The 25037-nt window shown below is 32.1% G+C and overlaps 1 long non-coding RNA gene across 1 annotated transcript; it reads left to right on the top strand.

Moving 5' to 3' along the window:
• The first annotated feature begins 4356 nt into the window (after window positions 1–4356).
• Window positions 4357–5051, top strand: LOC115875296. The gene is made up of 3 exons (XR_004048993.1): window positions 4357–4394; window positions 4447–4628; window positions 4686–5051. It is a non-coding gene; the product is annotated as an uncharacterized LOC115875296 (long non-coding RNA).
• Window positions 5052–25037: the final 19986 nt, after the last annotated feature.

Raw genomic sequence — 25037 nt, 5'->3', positions numbered from 1 at the left:
TACGAGAGAAAAATCATTGAGTGGCTTTGATAAAAGTTTACTATGGAAAATGCCATATGAAATATAAAACTGCAAATATCTGCGATACCGTCAAAAATTTTGAAATACCTACTCTAAATACAAAAAATATTCATTTTTTAACTCTCCATTTATTAAAAAAATAATATACAAGTTGTTAAATTCAAAAAAAGCCAAAGAAAATTTATTTTATATTTTAGAAAGTTTGGCGTAGAATTTTGAACATCCTGTATGATTTAAGATTACGATATTTATAGCAAAGTAAGTACAGACCATCTAACGTAAATACATAATATAGTTTTGATTTCAGGACAGTTCTTGTGTTTTTAATAACTTTTTTAAGAAAGGCTGAAAAATATATAATCATTAATTTTTTTTAAAAAAAACCTGAAAATATATATATTTTTATTTGCTTATTAATATCTCAGAAACTATCAAAATTTATCAACTCATATCTTAGGCTTATGTAAAGTGATAGGATTATGTAAGTGAACTGAAAGGAAGTCAAAAATGCAATAATATACAGGGTGTTCCATTTAAAAAAATCATCCCTACCCACTCGCACTTTTTTAAGCCACCCTGTAGAAGTTAAAATATTTTCCTGAAATACATCCTAGTACATACTTTAGGTTAGCACTTAAACAAAATTTCCAAGTGTTTTATACTAGGAGCTACAGATGCCCGACGCATTATTGCCGGACCCTGTAGATATATCTACTTTAATTGGTAAATTCAAATGGGTTGTCTTTTACCTTAAATTTAAAATACCCTGTGCAATAATTTTGCGAGTAAATTTTTCTTAAACATTATTTTTTGTTCATAATCATTACTCCTGAACATTTTGTTTTTTGGCTCATATCAGTACATGCCTTGGTTAATTTTTTAAAGCGAAATGAACTTACAACCGGCAATTTGCAATTTTTTCAATTAATTATCATTATTTATTAACCCTTAAATACTACACTGGAGTCTAAGAGACTCCTGCCAAAATTATTCTTACAATTTTTCGCACATTCCTCGTTTAATCCCTACCATTCACCATCTACCTTTAAGGCGAATCAAAATGTGTTTGCCAGTTGCTGGACAGTGTCATTAAATTGGTTACAGTGGTGATATCGCAGTTTAAATCTCGAAAGGAGTCTGCCAGACTCAATTATTATAATGGTAACAAGGCTTGGAAATGACGATCGATGACATTTCCGATATAATTTTACATGTAAAATGACAGCGATCTTCATTTCATAGCCATAGCAGACGCCGTTTTTATTCGATCATACGGTATAAATAATATTTCAATTTTTCCAGAGTGGTAAATTGTCGTTTTTCCTACACTTTTTATTACTTAAATTTTCTCTAAAATGATTTACGAAGTACATCAAAAGCCATACATATTTATGACAAAAATTACGAGGAAATTTTGTTGCAATGATATAACGATCGTGCAAAGATAACGGTAGTGCTATTGAGGATGTGCAAGAAGAATATGTCCTGGAGTCTGATGATACAGATAGTGACCAGACCATGTCCGATCAAAAGGATACACTGGCCCTATCAAGCAGTAGAGGTGGGAATTCTAGTTCCTTGGGAGGAACTAGTTCCTTAGTTCTAGTTCCTCTAGAAGAATAGTTCCTTGAACTAGGTCTTTAGTTCACAATAGTTCCCGACTAACATTGACATCCCCCTTGCTTGCTAATGCGTTTCATTGTCAGTCAGAACTATTCACAGTATGATCTGTATAATTTTTATAATGTACGGAGATATAACGATATACTTCGTTTTATAAGATATTTCTTAATTTTAGGGACCTAAAGTGAAACATTCCTATAAAATATTTAAAAAACAAACTAAAAATCAAAAACAACATCCACGACAATTTTCTGTGGTGATTACGCTGCGCCGGCTGTGGAAATAGACAAGGCCGAATCCATCGTCGTCGCTTTGTATTATATCTCGGATCTGCCGAATGAATAGATTCCCGTAAATGAGTCAGTAAATAGTTTCTCTATGTCCGGATCCGATAACGGCACTCCCCACGCCTGCCTAGCATCAATCGCGCTGGCTGATCCTTACGTAAACCAGTCTTTTATTTAGTTCCTCTAGTTCCTTTAGGTCCGGATCCGATAACATACGGCATACGGCTGGCACTCCCCACTCCTGCCTAGCATCGATCGCGCTGGCCCGATCCGTACGTATGTGAACTATTTTTTTTAGTTTAGTTCCTCTAGGTCCGGATCCGATAATGTACGGCTGGCACTCCCCACTTCTGCCTACCATCGGGCTATGGAACTAATTCTTTGAGAAACTAGGAACTAGTTCCTTTCATTCCGGGGTCGGTATAGTTCATTGGAACTAGTTCGTTCACGAACTACACACCTCTATCAAGCAGTAGTAATGGTGCCGCTAATAGCGCTACTCTCATGAAAACCATAGTTTTTTAAAGCAAGACTCAAGACAACCTATTAGACTTCCAGACCAAGACAAAAGGAACTAAGTCTTAGTCTATATTGTGTTTATATTGAAGTACCTATGATCTGCCATTTGTGAGATAACCAACAGCTCACCTAGGGAAGATAAATTTATAACAATAAATTCGTTCGTACTATTTTCTCACGGAGGCTGATAAATATAATTCTCCTTAAAATTAATTATCTTTAACAGAGTTATCAAAATTTAATAACAGGTCCTCAAAATTTAATATCAGCCAACAAAAAAAGTAGTGTAGACTATCGTCATATTGGACCTCACCACCGACAAACTTTCAAACCTGCCCACAAACAGCCACCCTTAGACAGTCTACAAATAGCTTTCTATCCCTGCCACCGTCTAAAAATTAAGACGCTAATCCCAAGCGACGGATTAAGGGTGCGAGGATTGACGGCAACTATACGATGAAGTTGCTACCCTAGGAGGGTTACAAATGAACTTGGAAGGCTAATACGAAGTAATGAATATATTCTACAGCATTATGGTTTAGATTATTCACGCATTATGGGACTGAGTTCGGTTAGGAATGCATCAATCTGTCAAGAAATAACAGTGGTTGATCCTGCAAAATAGACCGAGGCACGAATATAAAGACACTGAATCTTTAATTTCATTATAGGTTCAATAACATTTAGATGAAGAATCTACTTTTAGTTCAGTAGAATTTTGGAGAATACATTATTTTATACGATATTTATATAAATACGCATTATACGAGTATAGTTTATATTAACTTCAATTTATACTAATTAATTTTACATAAAATTATCAATATGATTATTTAACCATTATAAAATTCAGATGGATTAAAGTTGATGAGTTTAGTTAAATCTAATGTATTTAGTTTTCATCACAGGACATTTTAATATGGCTAAATAACTATTCTGATTTTTTTTAAACTCTAGCCCAATAAGCAAAAGAACAATTTATTCTTTAGAAATATTTTTTCTTTATATTAAACTCCTATATTCTCTAAAAAAAAAATATTAAAATATGATTGAATCAGCTGCGTCCACAGTTTGAAATAAAGTGTTTGGATGTATTGAGGTCATTTCTATTTTTCTGGTGTAAGATAACTGAACCTATCTTATACATATTTTGAAAATATTTTAGGTTTTTAGAAAATTGGCATCAAAACATATTTTGAAGATGGATTTTCAAAAGGCTAAATGTGTGAGTAAATACAAATTATACCGTATGATCGAGAAAAAACGGCGTCAAAGGCGGCTGGGGAATGACTATCGATGCTATTTTTGACGAGTTAGAACTCTAGACGTCAGTTACTGAGAACTGACATAAAATTTGTCAAAAATTAATACCTTATATAGGAAAACCAGAAAAGAATAGAAAGTTTCCAGATACACATATCTATTTCCCAAAAATGTTGTTTCAAATGTTTCCTGATCTGCACCCCCAGTTCTACTCAATAAAAAATCGATATTAAATCATCCTCAATGCAGTAAACGCCTTTTTCAAAATAAAGAAGAGTAAGGCCAGTAAGACTCTAACCTAACTAAATCTCGTCGTCCGACAAGCCCCCGACCCCTCCGACCGAGACATTTAGACAAAATTTTTGATTATTGTGCTGTTAAAATGTACGGATTAGCCTTTTATTATTGTTTCATACACACTCGACCGTTCAGATTTACTAATATTGCATTGATTGTAGCTGTAAATAAAAATGTGTGTTTAATACCAGTAAATAATCCGTTAGTCGATGAAAAAAGTATCGTGTTTATCGACAAAATTAATTGTAGGCTTTTAAATTTTGCTGAATATGGTCATATTTTACAATATTCAACTCATAATTGTTGATACTTCTGGTGGATTATATTCAATTTATACATATGTAAATTATAAACAAACCAAATTGAAGTACTAGAAACAATAAGGTGAGACAGTAATTTTTACGAAATCCCTGTATTATTAATTCTTTACTTATAGAGTATCTGTTCCTGTGTATGCCCAAGTTTCTGTTTTCCAAGAAGCATATTAATTAAATGAACAAAACTGTGTCCAAGAAATACTCTATTGCATAGAGGATTTAATGAAAACAAAATTGGTGATGCTGTAATCACAAAGTTCCATGCAGGAATCAATGGTTATTGCTAAAATATTTTATTGGTGTATTGTCAATTTTATTTACTTATATATTACGTTATGATATATCTCAATAATTTTAGGCTCCTAAGTCATTTATTTACATACTTAACTTTTAACGTAACTACTGGTAGATTGTAGGAAATAATATACACATTGGAACAATTTAAGTAAATAAATGAATTAATATAATACATACATCAAGAAGTAATGTATAATTTTACAAAAAGCTGTATTAATCACTTTCGAAAATCATAATTGTTTTTTTTAGTAAGTCGCAGACAAATATTTTAGGTTTGTTATTAAATTAAATGATAATGTAATAAGTACAGATTTAGACTCTTGAACCAGGCATAGTATATTAATTAGTAGGGTTCACAGTAAAACATATTTTGTAATACCATTCGAAAGAAAATAAATACCTATATTATACTGTTTATAAAGTGAGTTTCATTGTAACATAACTTAAGAAAACAATTAATATGCATATGTCAATCATAAGAAAAGAATCTATTAATTTAATGAACTATACCCATAGTACTCGGCAAACAGTAAACCAAACCAAAGAAACTAAGACTTACAGTGTTAGATCATGTAGTATATAAATATTTTAATTTTATCATTTAATAAATAAATACAATATAAAATTTAAAATGCCAATTTTTTATTTTAAAACAAGTGATTTATATATGTATAAACAATTTACAATTATTTATCATTTAATTTATTGGCCACAGCTTCCGGGATTATAAGGCTAATATTTTGCTGCCTATAGTGCCTATATCTCAAAAAGAATAATTAAGATTAATTAATGATTAAGTATCCCTGTATTTTTAAATGTTGAATCTTATGGACTGAAAAACTGCTGATGATATTTCTACTTTCACTGACCGAAGATGCAGAAACCTAGAAGAAATTCAAAAACAAATTGTACAAACATTTTGTTGTTTTCCTTAAATCCTCTCTCTACAATAGACGATTTCTTGGACATAGTTTTGTTCATTTAATTTGTTTCTTAGAGGTTATACACAGCTGTAGATATTCTATAAGTAAAAAGTAATAATACAGATTCGTAAAAATATCCCACCTTACCGTTTCTAGTACTTCAATTTAGTGTGTTTATATTTTATACATGTATAAAATTGAACATCATCCACCAGAAGTATCAACAATTATGAGTTGAATATTACAAAATATGACCATATTAAGCAAAATTTAAAGGCCTACAATTAACCTTGTTGATAACTGGTTTACAGTTACAGTTTTACTAAATCTGAAGGGTCTAGTCTGTATTAGACAATTACAAAAGGATAATCCATACATTTTAACAGTAGAATAATCTGATTTTTGTTAACTCTAAGAGTTATCGAAATGCCTGGAACCTGGAACTGGGACGGGCGATTGTTAGGTTAGAGCCATGATACAAAGAATACAAGGTATGATATTGCGCAGGTTGGTGATACGTCACAGATGATAAACGGCACCATTGGTCGGCAATCACCGCGCGCCAATTTCAAATTGTCAAACAGATGACACAATAAACGTGAAAATAATTTTTCAAATGTCAAGCTCGATGATTTGACATAACTTTTGGGGTTATGTCCTAATTCTTCCCTATTTTAGGTCTTTTTTTTATTAGTGGCAATTGGACAATATGGATATTTTTTTGTATGGCGTATGACGTCACAGGTGGTATGCGCAAACTTAACGAAATTGGAGCCGCTATCGATCATACCTTGTTTTCTTTGTACCATGGGTTAGAGCCTTTTTGATTTTTCTCTTCTTTACTTTTAAAGAGGCATTTAGTATTAATTACGATTTACTGGATTTACCTAATATAGATTTTTTATTAATTAAAACTGGTATAGTTCAAATTATCAGAAAAAAATATTTTTTGGATATAGATTTCTGTATCCGGAAACTTACTATTGTCTTCTAGATTTTCTACATTTAGTATTCAATTTAATTAAAATTTAATTTTTTTGAAGATCTTTAAAGTGAAAAGAAGAAGAATTTTAATTAACTAAAAAAATCAAAATAAAGTTAATTAACTTTGAGCAGAGTTCGACCTCGTCAAAAATAGCATCGATAGTTATTCCCCAGCCGCCTTTGACGCCGTTTTTTCTCGATCATACGGTATATACCAGATATCATCAGATACTTCCTGTAGGAGATGCAAGACTTTGTCGTTGGTGGAAAAAGCTCCTGGTCAGGTGTTAGGGGGAATCCCTTCTTGCATTTTAGCTCGGTCTTAGGAGCATCTCTCCCTTACTTCTACATGCGGGATGTGGGGCTCTTTAGAAATGAACCTACTAACCTTTGCGGTGTAATTGACCTCAAATCCAAGGAGGCAATAGAGAAAGAGGGAAATATCCTCTATTATAGACTCGAGACAACACCGGTATCAGGTCTAAGGAGAGACCAAGTTAAAGAGGTGGGGAAAATGGAAACAGATTCTCCAGCCTCAACCTCGCGGGTACCTCAGCCGGAGACTCCCCGACTGTATACCCTCGTAGGAGGTAGATGCCCACTCCTCTGAGGATGAACATCTGTTGTCAGATGGGAAATACCCTGTCACCCCTACAACAGGAAGACCCCTATAGAAAACTAACCTATGTAACTCAAGAAAGGGGGACACAATAGATCGCAGTGATAACCCCCCTCTTACTCATTCTATATTGTACACCATCAGTTGCCAACCATATTCATTTAATCATTCCATAGTTAAAATATTTTCCCCTTAAATTTTTATGTTTTACCAATTTGTGATCCCTGTAATCTTACCTCCTTATGAGTATAACAAGTTGTATAAAAAATATTTTTTTTTTGGTTTGGTTATTGATCGTTATTTTATAATTTTAGCCGTTAAAATTTTAAATATGTTTATAGTATAATAACATATAAATATTTGTTTATGAGACGTTACATTATATTGTTTTATTAATTAAAAGCAAAGCCAGATTGATCCTAAAGCTTTTTGAATATGTACGGGTGGCCCACTATATATATATATATATATATATAAGAATAGCTCTCGGCTGTATCTCGGAAAGTATTAGTTGTAGAGCTTGCGGAAAAAAATATTTATAACTAAATTGACCATGGGAAATTGCTGGAAATTATTTTCAAGTTTGTAGAACGACCGCTAGGGGGCGCAACTGCAACAAAAAATAAGAATAATAATGGAGTTTTTACATAATTTTGCCTAGATAAGGTGTACTATAAGTAACAGCTTCATAATCTTCAGTAAATTTTGAATATTTTTTGTTAGAGCCATTTTCCCCTATCTACCAAAATAAAGTGGTGGGGGAAGGTTAGATCTGTTTTTATTTGAATATTAATAACTCTGGACTGGATGATCAGAATCCAACAAACGAGTGCTCTTTTAAAAGAGCGTTTCTTACTCTATATTGTAGCATATAAACAATAATAATAAGCTTTTGAACGTAGACGCTAGGGGGCGTTGTCTTACAATTCAACAAACATTGCGCGTTTTTTCAAAAAAAAAAATAAACGCAATAGTATATGTAATTTTAGCTGATAGTAAAGAGTAGTAAAAGCTTAAAAAGTCAGCGAAAACCGCATCTTGATATCTTCTTTCAAACCAAAGATATTAGCAAAATTATAATAAATACCAAAAAATAATCCCTTAATTACATTATTTTTACAACACGGTATCAGTAGCCCTCTTGATTATGCTCATTCTAACCTAAAAATAAGATAGAAACAGTTAGTTTGTTTTAAAATCGACGATATACAAGAATATCATAATATCAGATGTATTAATATCTAATAATTATTAAGATATTAATAATAGTGAACAAGAAACGACGATTCAGTGAAGTCATGGTAGGCTTTGGAAAAAAGTTGCTTTTGACGTAATAGTATAAACGTCAAATAGTTATTAGATCAACATTTTGATAGTCTTAGCAGCGTTTTTTATCTTTTGATTGCTTTTTCAAAATTACAACAACTTCAACTACTTCAAATAATAAAGGCAATAAACTACGACTATCAAAATGGTGATCTAATAACAATTTGACGTTTATACTATTAGGCGAAAAGCAACTTTTTTCCAAAGCCTACCATGACTTCACTGAATCATCGTTTCTTGTTCACTATTATTAATATCTTAATTATTAGATATTAATACATCTGGTATTATGGTATTCTGGTATTTCGTCGATTTTAAAATAAACTTATTTTTTTGTTAGAATAAGGCATAATCAAGAGGGCTACTGATACTGTATTGTAAAAAATAAGGTAATTAAGGGCTTATTTTTTGGTATTTATTATAATTTTGCTAATATCTTCGGTTTGAAAGAAGATATCAAGATGCGGTTTTCGCTGACTTTTAAGCTTTTATTACTCTTTACTATCAGCTAAAATAACACAGGCTTATTTTTTTAGCTAAAATTACATATACTATTGCATTTAATTTTTTTGAAAAAACGTGCAATGTTTGTTAAATTGTAAGACAACGCCCCCTAGCGTCTACGTTCAAAAGCTTATCATTATTGTTTATATGCTACAATATAGAGTAAGAAACGCTCTTTTAAACGAAACCCTCGTTTGCTGGATTCTGATCATCCAGTCCGGAGTTATTAACATTTAAATAAAGATAGATCTAACCTTCCCCCTCCACTTTATTTTAGCAGATAGGGTAAAATGGTTCTAACAAAAAAAGTCCAAAATTTACTGAAGATTATGAAGCTATTATTTATAGTACACATTATCTAGGCAAAATTCTGTAAAAAATCTATTTCCTTATTTTCCATAGCAGTTGCGCCACCTAGCGGCCGTTTTACAATCTTGAAAATAATTTCCAGCAATTTCCCATAGCCCCTTTAGTTATAAATATTTTTTTTTCCGTAAGCCCTACGACTAATACTTTCCGGGATACAGCCGAGAGCTATCTTTAGTGGGACACCCGGTACTTATGCCTTTCTTGCTTCTTGATGGAGTCCTATCTCTCACATCTTAATATAGGTACCTTTACTGAATTAAAGACGCTGATTATAGTCTTCACGGATACCGAGATACGTCTTTTTTACCAAAATAAGTATTCTTTATGCTATGGTATTTTTCTTTGCTATGGTGTGCTTCTCTTGGTTTTGATATCTCTGACTTTTGATATAGACACCCAAATATTTGAAAAAAGACTGCCTGATCTATTTTCAACATCTATCTCAATATTGACCTTTGCATCTGTCTTGGCCCTAATCATTTTTTTTGTTGCTCCCACTCAATTCAATTTCTTGGCAAGTTTCCTTTCAAGTTTTGTTTCGTTCCTGGCAAATATGTTTTGATGTCATTATCAAAAGCAGTCAGTGACACAGGTTACATATTTGTGTACCCTATAAGAAGTTTGTAGACGTTATCCATTACTAGATTTAAAAAATGGGCCTAAGAGACCTCTCTGTCGAACCCCTTCTGTTGAGAGACCTCTCTGTCGAACCCGTTCCTGATCTGTCCTTATCTAGCTTCTAGTATCGAAATAAAAATTGATTATTGCTCCTCGAACATTTTGATCTACGTTTTTATTTCTAAGAATTTTTTTTTGAGTTTCCTTAAAACTATTACAAAAAAAATCGTATGTATTATTAAAATATTAAAAAATACTCTCTTTTTTTATATACTTAATTATCACTTACAATAACACTCTCAAACAATCCATTTAAAAATAGTCTTTAAAAAAGTTGTTTCAAACAAATGCGTCTTTCAAGTTTGAACTTCTATCTCCGACGTCCTCGAAGCAATCGATTTCTATCAATCACACTTTGTCAAGCACGATTCGAACGTCTACTTCTCCCGGAGCGTCTTCCAGAAAATGCCTCGAATCAAAGGTTCGATTGATTAGTAGACAGTGATTGAAATGTTAGCAGGTTTCCTATCTCGGTTTGAGTTGGAGATCCTTTTTCTTTTAAAGCTGATTTGTCGGGTTTTGCAAGACGTTGAGCTTTTTTATTAGAGTTAAAAAAATGTATGGTAGGTAACATATCAACTGAAGAAGTAAACTAAAATATGAGGATAGCACTTTCATACCTCGAGATAAATAAAATAAAAAACAAAATTTGGGTTGAAATGTAATAATTATTACTTTTATTCAAATATGGCGATAATTGTTTTGAGTAGCGTATTTTTGAAGATATGAACTAAAGTTATGTTTTCTCAAATGGAACACTCTGTATAATTATAAATCATATAAGCTGGCTTGCTATGAGGTTCTCAAAAATATACCGGGTGCGTCTCAAAAGTGGGTACACCTCTATAAGTTTTTTATTTTTTCAGAGAAAAAAACGAGATTTGGTATGTTAGTATATGACATAAATTAGGATTGATTGACGTATTTAATTGTTTTTGGTCACTTCCTGTTTCACCGGAAATGACTACAACTTTTGATTTTTAAATAACACCCTTGGTATTTTTTTACTTTCTTCGATAGAAAATGATGCTCTGAATGGAATGACATATCATATGTCAACTTTTGACATTTTCGCATATGGTTTATTTGGAATTGTAACATGCAATAACGAAAAAAAAAACATAACGACAATTTGACTCGAAATACCAAGTGTGTGGTACCAAATTATTCGTAAAAAAAGGCTTTTTCCAAATATGCTAATGACACAAGACACGAAAAATATTAGACGATGAAATATATTTTTTCAGAGCTCTTTGATTAAAAATTATTGTTTTTAACACAGTCATGGCAATCTAGATTGAAATTTAAAATACAATATGTTTTAAGTAAAAATGTCAAAAGTTAACATATGATATGTAATTCTATTCAGAGTGTCATTTCCTATGGAATAAAGTAAAAATATACCGGGGGTGCCATTCAAAAATCAAAAGTTCTAGTTATTTCCGGTGAAACAGGAAGTGACCAAAAACAATTGAATACTTCAATCAGTTCTAATTTATGTTATATACTACCCAGTGAGCAAAGTTTTGTCACATTGAGGGAACATTAGAGAACAGATACATATCTTCATTTTATTTCTTCTTATCAGGCACAAAAAGGGCCTGGTAACGTAACAACGACGTGACCTAGAACACATTTCCCTTAAAGGAATAAAATGCTCACTGAGTAATGTACAAAATCTCGTTTTTTTTATCTAAAAAAATAAGAAAGTTATACAGGGTTGTTCACCACATACGACACGGAATATTGTAGCTAAACGATTAGATTTTTACAAATTGTTAGTTTTGGGTTCGTTGAAGGACTATTAGAGCTACAATTTAAAAATATTTTTACAAAATACAGAGTGTCCCAAATAAATAAAAAATATTACACACAATTTTACACCCTGTATATTATTACATTTTTAATTTCTACGATTAAAATAAAGGTAAATTTGATTAAGGTTTATAACACTTAAACCTTACCGTTTTTGAAATACTTTTAATTTTGTAAAATTACAGCAAAAATTTTAAGGCTTCATTTCTCCGAGGGTATGAAAGTTTTTAATGTTAAATATTTACTGAAGTTTATTTATTTATCAGTTATTGTGTTGCAATAATAAAAATAATACTATCTCATACAGAGTGTCTACAAATTTATTTTAAATAATTTCTAGCTTTAAACGGCAAAAACTTGTTTAATTTAAATGGAATGCCCTGTATATTTTAGGAGAATAAGATGCATAATTTAATTGTCTATCGAATTGTATTATACCATTTTTTACCTATCCCTTGAAGTTTTCGTAGAAAATGAATTTTATTATAATTTAGACCTCATTTATCAATATACTCATGGAAGATTGACATTTTAGATTGTTTTTAAAGCAACAAATGAACAAAATGTACAGGCTAGTAATATTCTCGTTTTTAGCAAAAAGATAATATTACTAGCCCATTTGTATGCAAAAAGAAAACTATTTAAATCTTTATAAAAGTGTATACCATTAATTAAATATACCACCATTATTTCCGCCCAAATACTAATTAATTACGTACTTAATTGTGGATTTGAATCAGAAATCAATATAATAATTAGTTATGAAAATGAACGTCTCAGTTGGTATAAATAAACATTTATCAAAAATAAAATATCATTTTTAAGGTGTTACTTTTTACCATACTGTCTAATACACATACCAAATTAATGTTTTGGTATTTGGAGCAATTATTATTAATCAACTCAAACAGTGAATTAATGCAGTTTGAATACTGGAATCATATTAATTGGCCCTCTTTAACAAATATTTAAACAGTTTTTTTTATTTTTTAATGAAATAATCGAACTATATCGACAATATTAGTGTATGTACTCTTTAAAAATTTTAAAAAATAATCTAAAATGTCAGTATGCCATGGGTATATTGATAAATGAGTTCTAAATTACAAGAAAAGGCATTTTCTACGGAAACTTGAAGAGATAGGTAAAAAATGGTATAATAAAATTTGATAGACAATTAAATTGTACATCTGATTACCATAAAATATACAGGATGTTCTATTTAAATTAAACAAGTTATTGCCGTTTAAAGCTACTAATTATTTAAAATAAATTTTTAGACACTCTGTATGAGGTAGTATTATTTTTATTATTGCAACACAATAACTGATCAATAAATAAACTTCAGTAAATTATTAGCATTAAAAACTTTGATACCCTCGGAGAAATGACGCCTTAAAACTTTTCCTGCAAATTTACAAAATTGAAAATATTTAAAAAACAGCAAAGTTTAAGTGTGATAAACCTTAATCAAATGTATCTTTATTTTAATCGTAGAAACTAAAAAAAATGTTATAATATACAGGGTGTTTGGTTTGGTACCATTTAAAAAAATACAACTTTGATATTTTTTATTTATTTGGGACACTAAATTGTAGCTCTAATAGTCCTTCAACGAACCCAAAACTTACAATTTGTAAAAATCTAATCGTTTAGCTACAATAATCCGTGTCGTATGTGGTGAACAACCCTGTAGAGGTGAGCCACTTTTGAGACCGCACCCGGTATAATACTCTATATTTATTTTCCCTATTTACTGCAGTATTTAAAAGATATAATTTTCTTATTAGTAGGCCGTGATAGATAATAAAAAAATCAAAATTGTATTTACTAAAATATTTTCATAAATATACATACTATTTAAATATTATTTTAAACCAAACCAAATCAACCAATAATAAAAAATGAACTTTTAATGAACTCTTTTAAATATTAGGGTAAATGGTGAAAATAAATACAGTGTTATATATTTTTAAGAAGCTCATATCAAGCCAAATCTTTTGATTTATAAATGCCTATACCAGAGTGTTCCATTTGAGAAAACATAACTTTAGTTTATATTGTCAAGACTTAAATAGATGTCAACTTGGGTTTATATCAAATTGGAAAAAATTATGTAATATATAATTCTAGTAAACCAATTTGATGGGCATACATCAAATTTCAGGAGATCGGTTACCTGCATGTAATCGACCCAGATATGTTATTAAATAACATTAATAATTAAACAATTAAAATATAATCCCGGGTCGATAATCAAACGCAGGTCGCCGAAGTTCCATTTCCTCACGCCCATTATAAACTATTTTGACGACGTAACCGGCGATGACAACGAGGAATAAGTAGAAGGGATATAAAAAGATTATGCTTAAGAGAGCGGGGTTAGTTGCATTATGAGTTGCATTATGAGTTGATAGTTATTTCATAGTGAGTTGATAGTTAAATCGTTAGTCAGAAGACAATGAAGATGTTGAAGATGTTCCTGTAAGTACTCCTTTCTTCATACCCATAGCAAGTCTTGGCATCCACACTATGCATTTTTATTTAATAAATGTATATTTTTTTAATGGTTGTTTTAATCGGAAGAGAGAACCTCTTCGCTAGGATCGCTAGACATCCTAGCGAACAACCTCAAGCTAGGTCGCGACATATCTTCAAAAATATAATTTTTGTAGAATAACAGACTACGCCACTGTATTCTACGTAAAAAGTTCTACAAGAAACAGTATTCACCTTCTTGATACCCAATAACAGAGATATGAGAGGTGTTCCAAATTGCAAAATTTTCAATAAGACTCTGTAGCTCAGAAACAAAGAGGACTATAAATATTTTCACGAGGGAGATAAATCTCCGAAACCGGTCGTCGAATGGCTATTCCCCTCGGTCTGATGAACTTAATGCAGAGAATAAGCATATATGTAGGGTTTTTTGGCTCCTTTTTCCGCTTCTCGTATTTTGATTATTTATATATACCCTACCTAAGCCTTCTTAGCTCCATCTACGGTGATGTGGATGAAGCAAGCATATAAATATTTTGTTTATAGCAGTCTATGTTTGTACAACTAGGACCACCCTGTATATTCCAAAGAGATCCGCCCAACCCATCCTCCTCGATGGAAATCTAGCACGTTCTGCGCCATCCAGCGGCAGCAGCGGCATTCCTCCTAATCCCAATTAAACTACTTCTGGTTATTATGAAGCAATAAAACCGTCACCTTCGCCTCGTCAGGCCCTCGGCGAATCCGGAGGGTCGTATTTATGCCCCAAGTTGGCTTAGCCGCCCCGATCCAGAGTCGTCGTTCCTGGCAGACATTAGTGAGACTAATGTCGGAATATATTACCGGTCGGAGCGGGGAATCGCAGCCTCCTAGTTCCATAAATTAGCCAGATATCTTCTTAATACGGGGCTGCCAGCCGGAGATTCTGGCAATATTGTCGATTCTAAGCCGGGGCGGCAAACGTCACAATTAAGGTTTCTTCGTGCCGCCGCAGAGCGGTTGCTGGTGGCGGTGGAGCCGCTGGAGAAGGGTCCAAATAATGGTACTGGTGCTAAATTTTCTCGGGATGGATGGATGAGGAGATTCGATACGATCTGAGGATTTCTGAGGGTAATTTGCGACAGCGGATTCTGGGTTCGCTAGAGTTGGATAGAGAGCAAAAAATCTTTATTCCGAAATAGAAAAAGACTTAATTCGTTAAAAAGATTTAAGTCTTTTTATAAAAGGCTCAAGTTTTTAATGACAGGTTTTTATATATTTTTATGATAAATGTATAACAGCAGCATTTCTTTTTAAACTGTTAGGCGGCAGCCCAAGCAGCAGAATAAAAAATGCCCAATACCACTAGTAAATAAAATGTTAATTTTTCGGAACCGGTTTTGATTATTTGTCGTGTTACGCGTGCGTAGTGAGTCTTATATTTATGTGAATTCCCGACTCCGTTATGTAGCCCGAAAGACAAACGAAAGAAATTTATCTTGAATCTATTGAAGAATACCTTAAAATCCTCCAGCCTATAGCGTTTTTTTTTAAACATTACCAATGCGAACGGCAGCTTTTCGTTGGTAGAGCAGTCGTGGATAAGGTATTTCACTGGAAAGAAACTAACTAACAATAATAAATCGAAAATACAAATATTGGGCGCCAGGCATGAACAGAGAAAGAAAACACAGTTGTTTATTACTTAAAACTAGTGACTATATTCATTCATGATGTATTGTACAATGGTAAATAGCATTGTACAATTTTAATAATTTTTATAGTGGTTATATGTCGAGTAAAGCTATGTTAGAAATAATATTAAATATATTCAATGAAAAGACTATCAAAAATACCATACATGTAAAGTTATAGGAAATGTATAAAAGGTAGCATTACTTTAATTAATTTGATATATTTTATATGATGTTGAATCGAAGATGTTGTAACCCGTAGATTCTAGAATCTATGTGTGGTTATTCATCTGTTAAAATAGCGCAATAATAATATCTATAGAAAGTAATACTATTACAAGACGTAATGTATTGAAACCTAAGATCTAAATCATATTGTAACTACTAAATCGACATAAATGTTCTTAACGATCTAACCACTAAACATAGTCTGTACGATATTATTTAAAATGTACGTTATTATGTTAAGACTGAAAATCGGCTGAAAACTAGAACTTAAATCTACACTTAGCTGTTCTTTATGCAATCATGCTTCAAACAGTAACAGCGTGAGGTGGGCATCTCTGTACTGTCTCTCGGCTATCCTGTTGGCCAATACAACAAAAGAGGCCAGAATGAGGACACCATGAATCAATACAGCCGTAACTATTGACTAGGCTTAGAAATGGGAAAGAAGCAGCATGGGGCTCAAGCTACATCCACGCTGGGGCACTCTATATATAAGATAAACCATCCCTACATGGGACACTCCTCCACAGGACATCCGTACATAGGGCATCCAACCATAGGATAATGTCCATAACTTGGACCATAACCTTGGACCCTAAAAATATATGAAACTCTTGTTTAAAACCAAACAAGGTCTAATAAACAAAATAAACCTACCTCGAAACACTTCCGAGGGCTCAATAATAAACAAAAGAACTGTCCTTTCTTCCATTTAACATTCTGGAGGACAGCAGCAAAAGTACACCAACGTGTCAGCAAAATACAAATACGAGTTAAGGTGGGCCAATCCAAAACTCTACCCTAAAAATATTCAATAATAATAACGAATCTAATAAAGATAATATCTCATCTTTACCTGTAGCTACGAAATAGCAGATGATTCAGATTATGCAGCAAGATTTAAATAATTACCCTTTCTAAAAGCCGGAGGACCAAAAGTGAGGCTAAAGCGCAGAGAGGCGCCTTGAAACGATCTTGACAGCCCCCCACAGAAGCAGTGAAACGATAACCGGGTTGCTGACTAGAGAACGTAAAAATTACGCCAGGCGCGTCAAGTAAATTATCAGGCCTGAGCGATACGGACTCCGGTGATGATACGCCAGACATCATATATTATATATGAAAGATATGTAACGAACTAAAAACGTTACAAGCCTTTACTTTTTAATAGACATGTATTCATTCGATGACATCTACACTGTAATGGTAATAAGTACTACAAAATCGGTTAAACTTTATTTAAAAAAAACATATTTTTGCGTTTGTAGTTGTTCCGAAAATGAACCGTCTCATCTGTACCTACAATAAATTAATAATATGATACTTAGTAAGGAAATCGCTAATTGGTAATACAAGAAAATTAATATTAACAATTAAAAAAAGGTACTTAGATTGAATTCTGGTTGTCTTGACTTGAGAGTAATTATATTGATTAAAGTCATTTTACTAACTTAACTTGCAGATCATCATGATATAAGTCAAAAATATAGACTTAACTCATAAAAACGCCAAAAATGACTTGACTTGAAATAAAATGACTTAAGTTGAAGACTTAAGTATTAAATGATTTGAACTTTATGTTAATTTGATTAAGTTTCGATGGTGAAACAGCATTTTGCTAGAAATAATATTCCCGCTGTGTTAGATATGTTTGCAGCTCAGTCTCCGGAAAGCCTATACCGAATAAGTCAACAGTTTAAAGAATAAACCAGAGGTTTGAAACTAATGGCACATGGAAGTGTGAAGATAAAAATAATTGGACAGGAAGAAAATGGCAATGGCTTGAATATTCTTCATGTTGAAGAAAAGAAAATCATTGACGTCTATTGCGGGGATACAGTAGAAAAAGACCACACGATTTTTCGCCGAACGATATCTTCCTGTGGAACACACGCAAAAACCGTCTTAATAGAAATATTAAAGACAGTAATTTAGATGAACTATCATGAACTGAAAACAACATATCTGTGGAATGCTAAAGATTCTCCCATTAAGAGCTTTGTATTGTGAGGCGTGAATTTTACTATCATTGTTTAGGTGTGCACGGGGGATTATGTAAATATTTTAATAATTAGTATATATTAATAAAGTTCATTTAGTTACAAAATTTGTAACTATATATATTTAATATTTCTTTTATTTGTTAAATTATTATGGATGTTCATATGTGGTATGATCGAGGCCTGCGAGTAATGAATAGCAAACAACTCATACACCACGAATACTAATCTCAGTTCAACTAATTCTTTTGTAAATGATCATTCCAATTCAGAAAAAAAATTAACCACCCTTTCCAAACCACATCAATTCCTGTAAACAAAAGAAATGTGACATCGAATTTGACAATAACAAAATCATATATATTTTTGCTGGTATTTTAAATAAAACTTTCTCTGGACCGTATTATAAATTTTTAGTAATTTGAAGGTAGATTTCTGCAAATATCTTTTAGATGCCTATTCCAAATGATAAGAAATTTTAGACCAGAGTACAACTTTAACGCCTCTTCAAAAAAGTCTAATACAATTTTTGCATAAAATCATTTGGGAAGATAATATTTAACCTTTTCAAAACTTACATGAGATTTCCTCTCTCTCAATACTCTCGCAGTTAGCGAGTATAGGAGAGAGTATAGAAGCCATGATTACACAGTCCCGCTTAAGATGGGCTGGTCACTCACGTATGCAGAATGCAAGAAAACCGCATACCAAAATCTCTGCTTTACGGTGAGCTTTTAGCCGGAAAGAGGAGGCCGGGTGGACAACTCAAAAGGTACAAGGATATTTTCCACGAAAACTTAAAGCACAGAATATCTAGCTACGCAACAGAAGCCTCGTTACATGTATAAAATTGTAGGTATCAAAAGGAGACAGGCTTTAAAAGCCTGTCTCCAAATCAGATATTTTGATGCGGTAGTTTCGGTACTACATAATAGAGGGCGATAAATTAAAAAAAAATAGTTTTCTACAAACGAAATTTAAAAGAATTTTGTGCAGTGTTGCCATTGTGTAATTCATATTGTAATACTTTCTGATAAATCCTACCTTCAAATTTGCTACATCATTTAAACATATTAAAATAGATCAGTGCTCTTTTTTCAAACGTTTAGTCAGGTTTAAGTACGTATTTAACTTGCCATATCAGTTGGGGTTAAATCTTACGAGCTGAATTACAATCAGTTCCTGACGTTTGATTGTAATTGAATCCTGAATTTTGACTGTAATTCGGCGACAATATAATAAGTATTGTTCTACTATTATGATACCACTTTCTGACGTTCAATTGTGTTCATACTTTATACCGTATGATCGGGGGAAAACGGCGTTAGCGATAGCTATGAAATGAAGATCGCTGTCATTTTATATGGGAAATAGTATACTATAATATAGTACCATATTACGATACATGGCGTTCGATTGAGCTTAAACTTGGTATTCTACTTATCTTTAGTAACATTGTAATATTATAGTTCCATGGAGCATATAAAGTGGTACCTTCTATAGTACTACATTATGATACCACTTCCTGACGTTGGATTGGGCTCGTATTTGATATATACTTGCATATTTTTGATCACATTGCAATATTATGGTACCATGAAGCATATCAAGTGGTACCATACTATAATATAGCACCATATTAGATACGTGGCGGTTGATATAGGGCTTAAACTTGGTATACTACGTATCTCCGGTGACATTGTAATTTTGTGGAACCATGGAGCATATAAAGTGGTACCTTCTATAGTACCATATTATGTTACCACTCCTTGATGTTCGATTAAGCTCATATATTTGATGTATAATTTCGTATTTTTGATGACATATTATAATATTATGATACCATGAACCATATCAAGTGGTACCATAATATAGTACCATATTACGTACATGGCGTTCGATTGGGCTTAAACTTGGTATACGACGTATCTTCGGTGACATTGTAATATTATAGTACCATGGAGCATATAAAGTAGTACCTTCTATAGTACTACATTATGATACCACTTCCTGACGTTCGATTGGGCTCGTATTTGATATATACTTGCGTATGTTTGATAACATTGCAATATTATGGTACCGTGAAGCATATCAAGAGGTACCATAATGTAGTACCATATTACGATACCATTTCCTGGCGATCGATTGGGCTTAAACTTGGTATACTACGGATCTTCGGTAAATTTGCAATATTATGGTACCTTGAAGCATATCGAGTGGAGTACAATATTATGATATCATTTCCCGGATTTCGATTGGGCCCTAATTTGGTATACTTACGTTTCTTTATAAAGATTTGTTGTGTGTTACTGCATTTTAATAAATTATTTCCATTATTATTAAACTTATATTTCATTACTAACTTTCCAGCATTAATAAATATCACTATCAATCGCCCTGTATATTTTTAAAGGTAATTAAAGGTATTTTCTTAGTTAACAATATAAGGTTGTGTATATTAAAAATGTATTTTTTGAGTATATGTTTTGTAATAATATACTTGAAACTATTTTAAAAGCCAAACGAACAATTAACATAAGTGTGTCTGACAAGAAAAGAAGAATAGAAAGAAACTATTATACACCAGAAAAAGAATGGGATGCCAATTAAAGGTGTTTTTGAATCTGGCAACTGTGCATATTTAGGCGAGCTTCAAGGCCGTCGACGTGCCGTCGATCTAAAACCGACAGTTCAAAATTTCCAATTATATTCTGATTATGATATTGTCGCGCCATCTAGTATTTTATTTGTGCAATTTTAGCTCTTTCATTACGAGTATTTTTCTGTTGCGTAGCTAGATATTCTGTGCTTAAAGGGAATTAACAAGCAGAATGAGTGGGAAGAAGTAGCTCACAATAGAACGGAATGAAGAAGAATTTTAAAGTCAGTTAACAGCGACACCTAACATCACACGTATCGGGCTTTTCAGCCACAGAAAAGCTGATGAAAGAAAACGCCTGGAGTGACCATCTTCTGATGCACTGATAAAAAAGATAGACTTGAACTAAAGTCGTCATTGTTCTTGAAGAAAAAAAATTAGTGGCAAGAGAATTTATTTCAGCGTATAAGAAAATATTTTGCCTGAAGAAAAACTCCCTTAACACAAGAAAAATTCGAAAATTTCTCTTGAATCTATTTTCATTCAACTAAGTGCGAGTTACCTTGTTTTGAGATATTAACAAAAATACGCTAGGAAGTACTTCGTTCAAGAAACATGGCCATTTTTCCAATAGCTACATACTCTTTTGATGAAAAATAATAACGACACGCAAAGACGATGACGAAGGACGGTATATACAATCAGTCTGCAGTCCGATCAGTCGTACGTCGCATTTTATAGGTCGCACATCATAGTACGTACGGGTTTTGTTGCTTGGCATTTTCCCCTTGGAATTTTGCATAATTTGCTTTTTAAACGCATATCGTATAACAAATTAGTAATCGTTATTAACATGCATTTGTCATTTTTTATGGACAAATTTTAGGATATATGGTTTCTTTAAAGGAGTTTCTGAAAAAATGAAAATTAGAGCATTTATTTGCTATATTTGAAGGTAAGAGACATTTACCTAATGCACCTGTTTAGATAATGCATTCGTGACTATATATAGAATAAGAATATAGGTATCGCTTTTTTTATGCGAATAATTACAAAAATTTTAGAATTTCAAGTCCTCGTATTAAAAAATTCAAAATGTGACCAAAGCTTATGATTTATTTGCTTTACTTTGATTTATTTGATTAATCGTGATGTAACATTTTTTTGTAATTTGTAGAGTGATGAACAACCCCAAAAAATACAAAGGAGTGAAGAAGCAGAAATAACTATTATCGAGGAAAATAATATCACTTTACTTACTACAGACAAGGAAAACCTAAATTAATCGGAAAATAATATACCTCGTAATATGCCTGTATATGATGTATAGACTTCTCTCAGTCAATTGTATTCGGTATTGGTTTAAGATAAGTGTATCTTTAATCAAGAAATGTCCCCTTTCAATCAAGAATTTTTGCATGAATCAAAGAAACAATTGTTCTTGTAGCAAGAACTTCTTTACATATTCATTTTGGGTCAAGAATGAAATACTTTGGACAGATAGATTATTCTATTCTCTAAAGTAATTTTTTAAAGCTTATGAAAAGATAGTTAATGCTTTGGGCAAAGAAACGTCGTTCTTGGCCCTATTGAACAGCGCCAATCTTTTGGGTCAAAGTCATATATTCATTTCGACTGAGAGATCCTTGTTTTCAGTGTGCGTGTCAAATACTCGTCAGCGAGTAATGGCAGTATGTATGTATGTATGTATGAGATTTCCTATGTCTCGTATTCCGATGTACCACACGGTATAGTTTACTTATCATAAATGGAATCTATTTATATCATAAATAAATACAATTAATATCGCTAATACATTTCAATTTAATTCTTCTAACAAAAACGTAAAAAAAATCGATAAATGTGAAAAGACCAATTAATCTGTTACTCTATCTCTAAAAGCTCAATTCCCAAAAATACGCTATTTTTCGGCGGCCTCTCCGCAAAAATCTAGTCACCTGCGAACCGGGGAAAAAAAGAGAAGAAAACGGGAAAAAAGCGACCGCCGAGCGACGCGTGCTCGTTCTTCGGAAAACAAATGAACGCGGCTGTCAGTTGACAAACTGATCGAGTTCAAGTTCAACCCTTTCGCGCTGGGGAAAATACGAGCGGGATCTGATAAATGGCGGAGTGACACGAGTGACTGATCCGACAATACAAACACTCAAATACGTAGTAAATTCATATCTGCGGTCGGAGTTGGTGGCGCACGGTCGCTCTTTAGATTGGTGGGGCGGGGACGAATTGCACGATGGGAAATTTAAATACGATTAAGGATTATCTATAGGGATGTTTAATAATAAAGTGCGTTTTATGCGTCAAACATAATTATATTGATACAGATTAAATTAAAGTTAAAATTTATTTAGTTTTCGCTAGAACATACACTGAACCAAAAGTCGACATAAATATAATGAAAAAGTTCATTAATATAATGAATTAAATCATTAATTTTGAGTCGATGAACGATTTTATTGGCACAATGAAAAGTAATTCATTAACTCTATGAACTTTAAGTTCATTAAATCAATGAACAGTGTTCATTAATTTGAAGAACACATTCATTGGTACAATGAACAGATTTCATTAAGATTTTATGAAATTTATTTCATTGTATTAATGAACCGTTATCATTAATACAATGAAATAATTTCATAATCTATTTAGTTATACATTTAAAAGTCGACACTATTAGGAACTCTTGTTACACCGTATAATCGATGATGAAGATCGCTGTCATTGATATGAAATGTCATTGATAGTCATTTCCCAGCCAACTACCTGAACTAATTCTACTATAAATATATTTCCATTTGAACAAGCCCTTAGCTACAAAGGTAACAAAATTACTAATAGTGCCGACTTACTTACGAGCACAGGAAATTTTTCCATTAGGGATTATTAATAAAAAACAAGTGCAATAAACTAATAATAATTTATTAAACTCCATATAGCATATACAAATTAAAAATTAAAAAAAATCGAATCGACGAAGAGAATAGTAATGTTATTATTAATTTTAGGGTAAATTATATTAAGAAAATTAATTTACCAGTCGATATCCTGAGGGATTTCTATAAAAAGACCATTTCTTCATTATACTAGCTGTATCCTTAGACTTGATAACTTCTAGACGAATTTGCAACAGGCTTTCCAAGTCGCATCAAGTGGGTCCGATGTTAAATTGTCGAATTTGAGGGCTTGAATGCAGGTCTCAACATCTTCTTCCGGTTCTAAAAGACGTATATCAAAATAATTAAAATGCCAAATATTAAAAGAACATTCGAATTTACCGTAATCAGTTCCATGCCTCGACTTGTTACTATGTTTTTCTTCTTTTTATTTTTTATCTTCTGAAACATATTTGGAAACCTCTGAGCTGAGCAGCGGAATCTGATTTGACAACACAACAAATTAACTACAATACGATAGGACTTTTATTTAAAATATTGAAGAGAACACTTACCGCTCTAATGAAACTAAAACCTCACTGAATAACTCAACTACACAGACGTTATTAAAGTGCCAAAGTAACCGATCAACATGGCGGACATTTAAGCCCTAATATTTTATTCATGATATTAATAACCGCGTACATTAATATAATGTAGTGTGTTCGTTGTATTAATTACATTGTTCATTGTCACAATGTACGACTCATTAATCAATGATTTAGTACATTAATATAATGAATATGTGTTTATTAAAGTTTTAGCACTAAAATAAAAAAACGCGTTCATTGGGACAATGAACGCGTTCATTATATTAATAAAAATCTTACATTAATTTAATAACCAGATTTTCGTTATATTGATAAAATTAGATTCATAGTATTAATAAATCGGACATCGATCTATGATTAACAAATCATTATATTAATGAAAAAAATCATTGTCCCAATGAAACAACAGTTAATAATCAATGTTCATTAATATTATGAACAATATTTTTTTCAGTGTAAGTATCTTGTTATAAATATTGAGAAGTTGTCACAATGCCTATGCTTATCTATTAACCAAATAGCTATGGTAACTGACCTAATTAACTGACCCACTGACCTAATTATCGCCATGTTTTGATATTTTTTTTAAATTACGAAACTGAAGGAAAAAAATTCCAAAATAAATTATTTTAAATAGTTGTTTAAAATCTGGAAAGGCTCCAATACATCTCTTTTTAAATGGCGCACTTCATTT

This window comes from Sitophilus oryzae, unplaced genomic scaffold (assembly GCF_002938485.1).
Source record: "Sitophilus oryzae breed Bouriz unplaced genomic scaffold, Soryzae_2.0 scaffold_1368_pilon_pilon, whole genome shotgun sequence".
Lineage (NCBI taxonomy): Eukaryota > Metazoa > Arthropoda > Insecta > Coleoptera > Curculionidae > Sitophilus > Sitophilus oryzae.
Note: the sequence above shows the minus strand (reverse complement) of the source record. Positions and strands in the feature narration are given on the sequence as shown.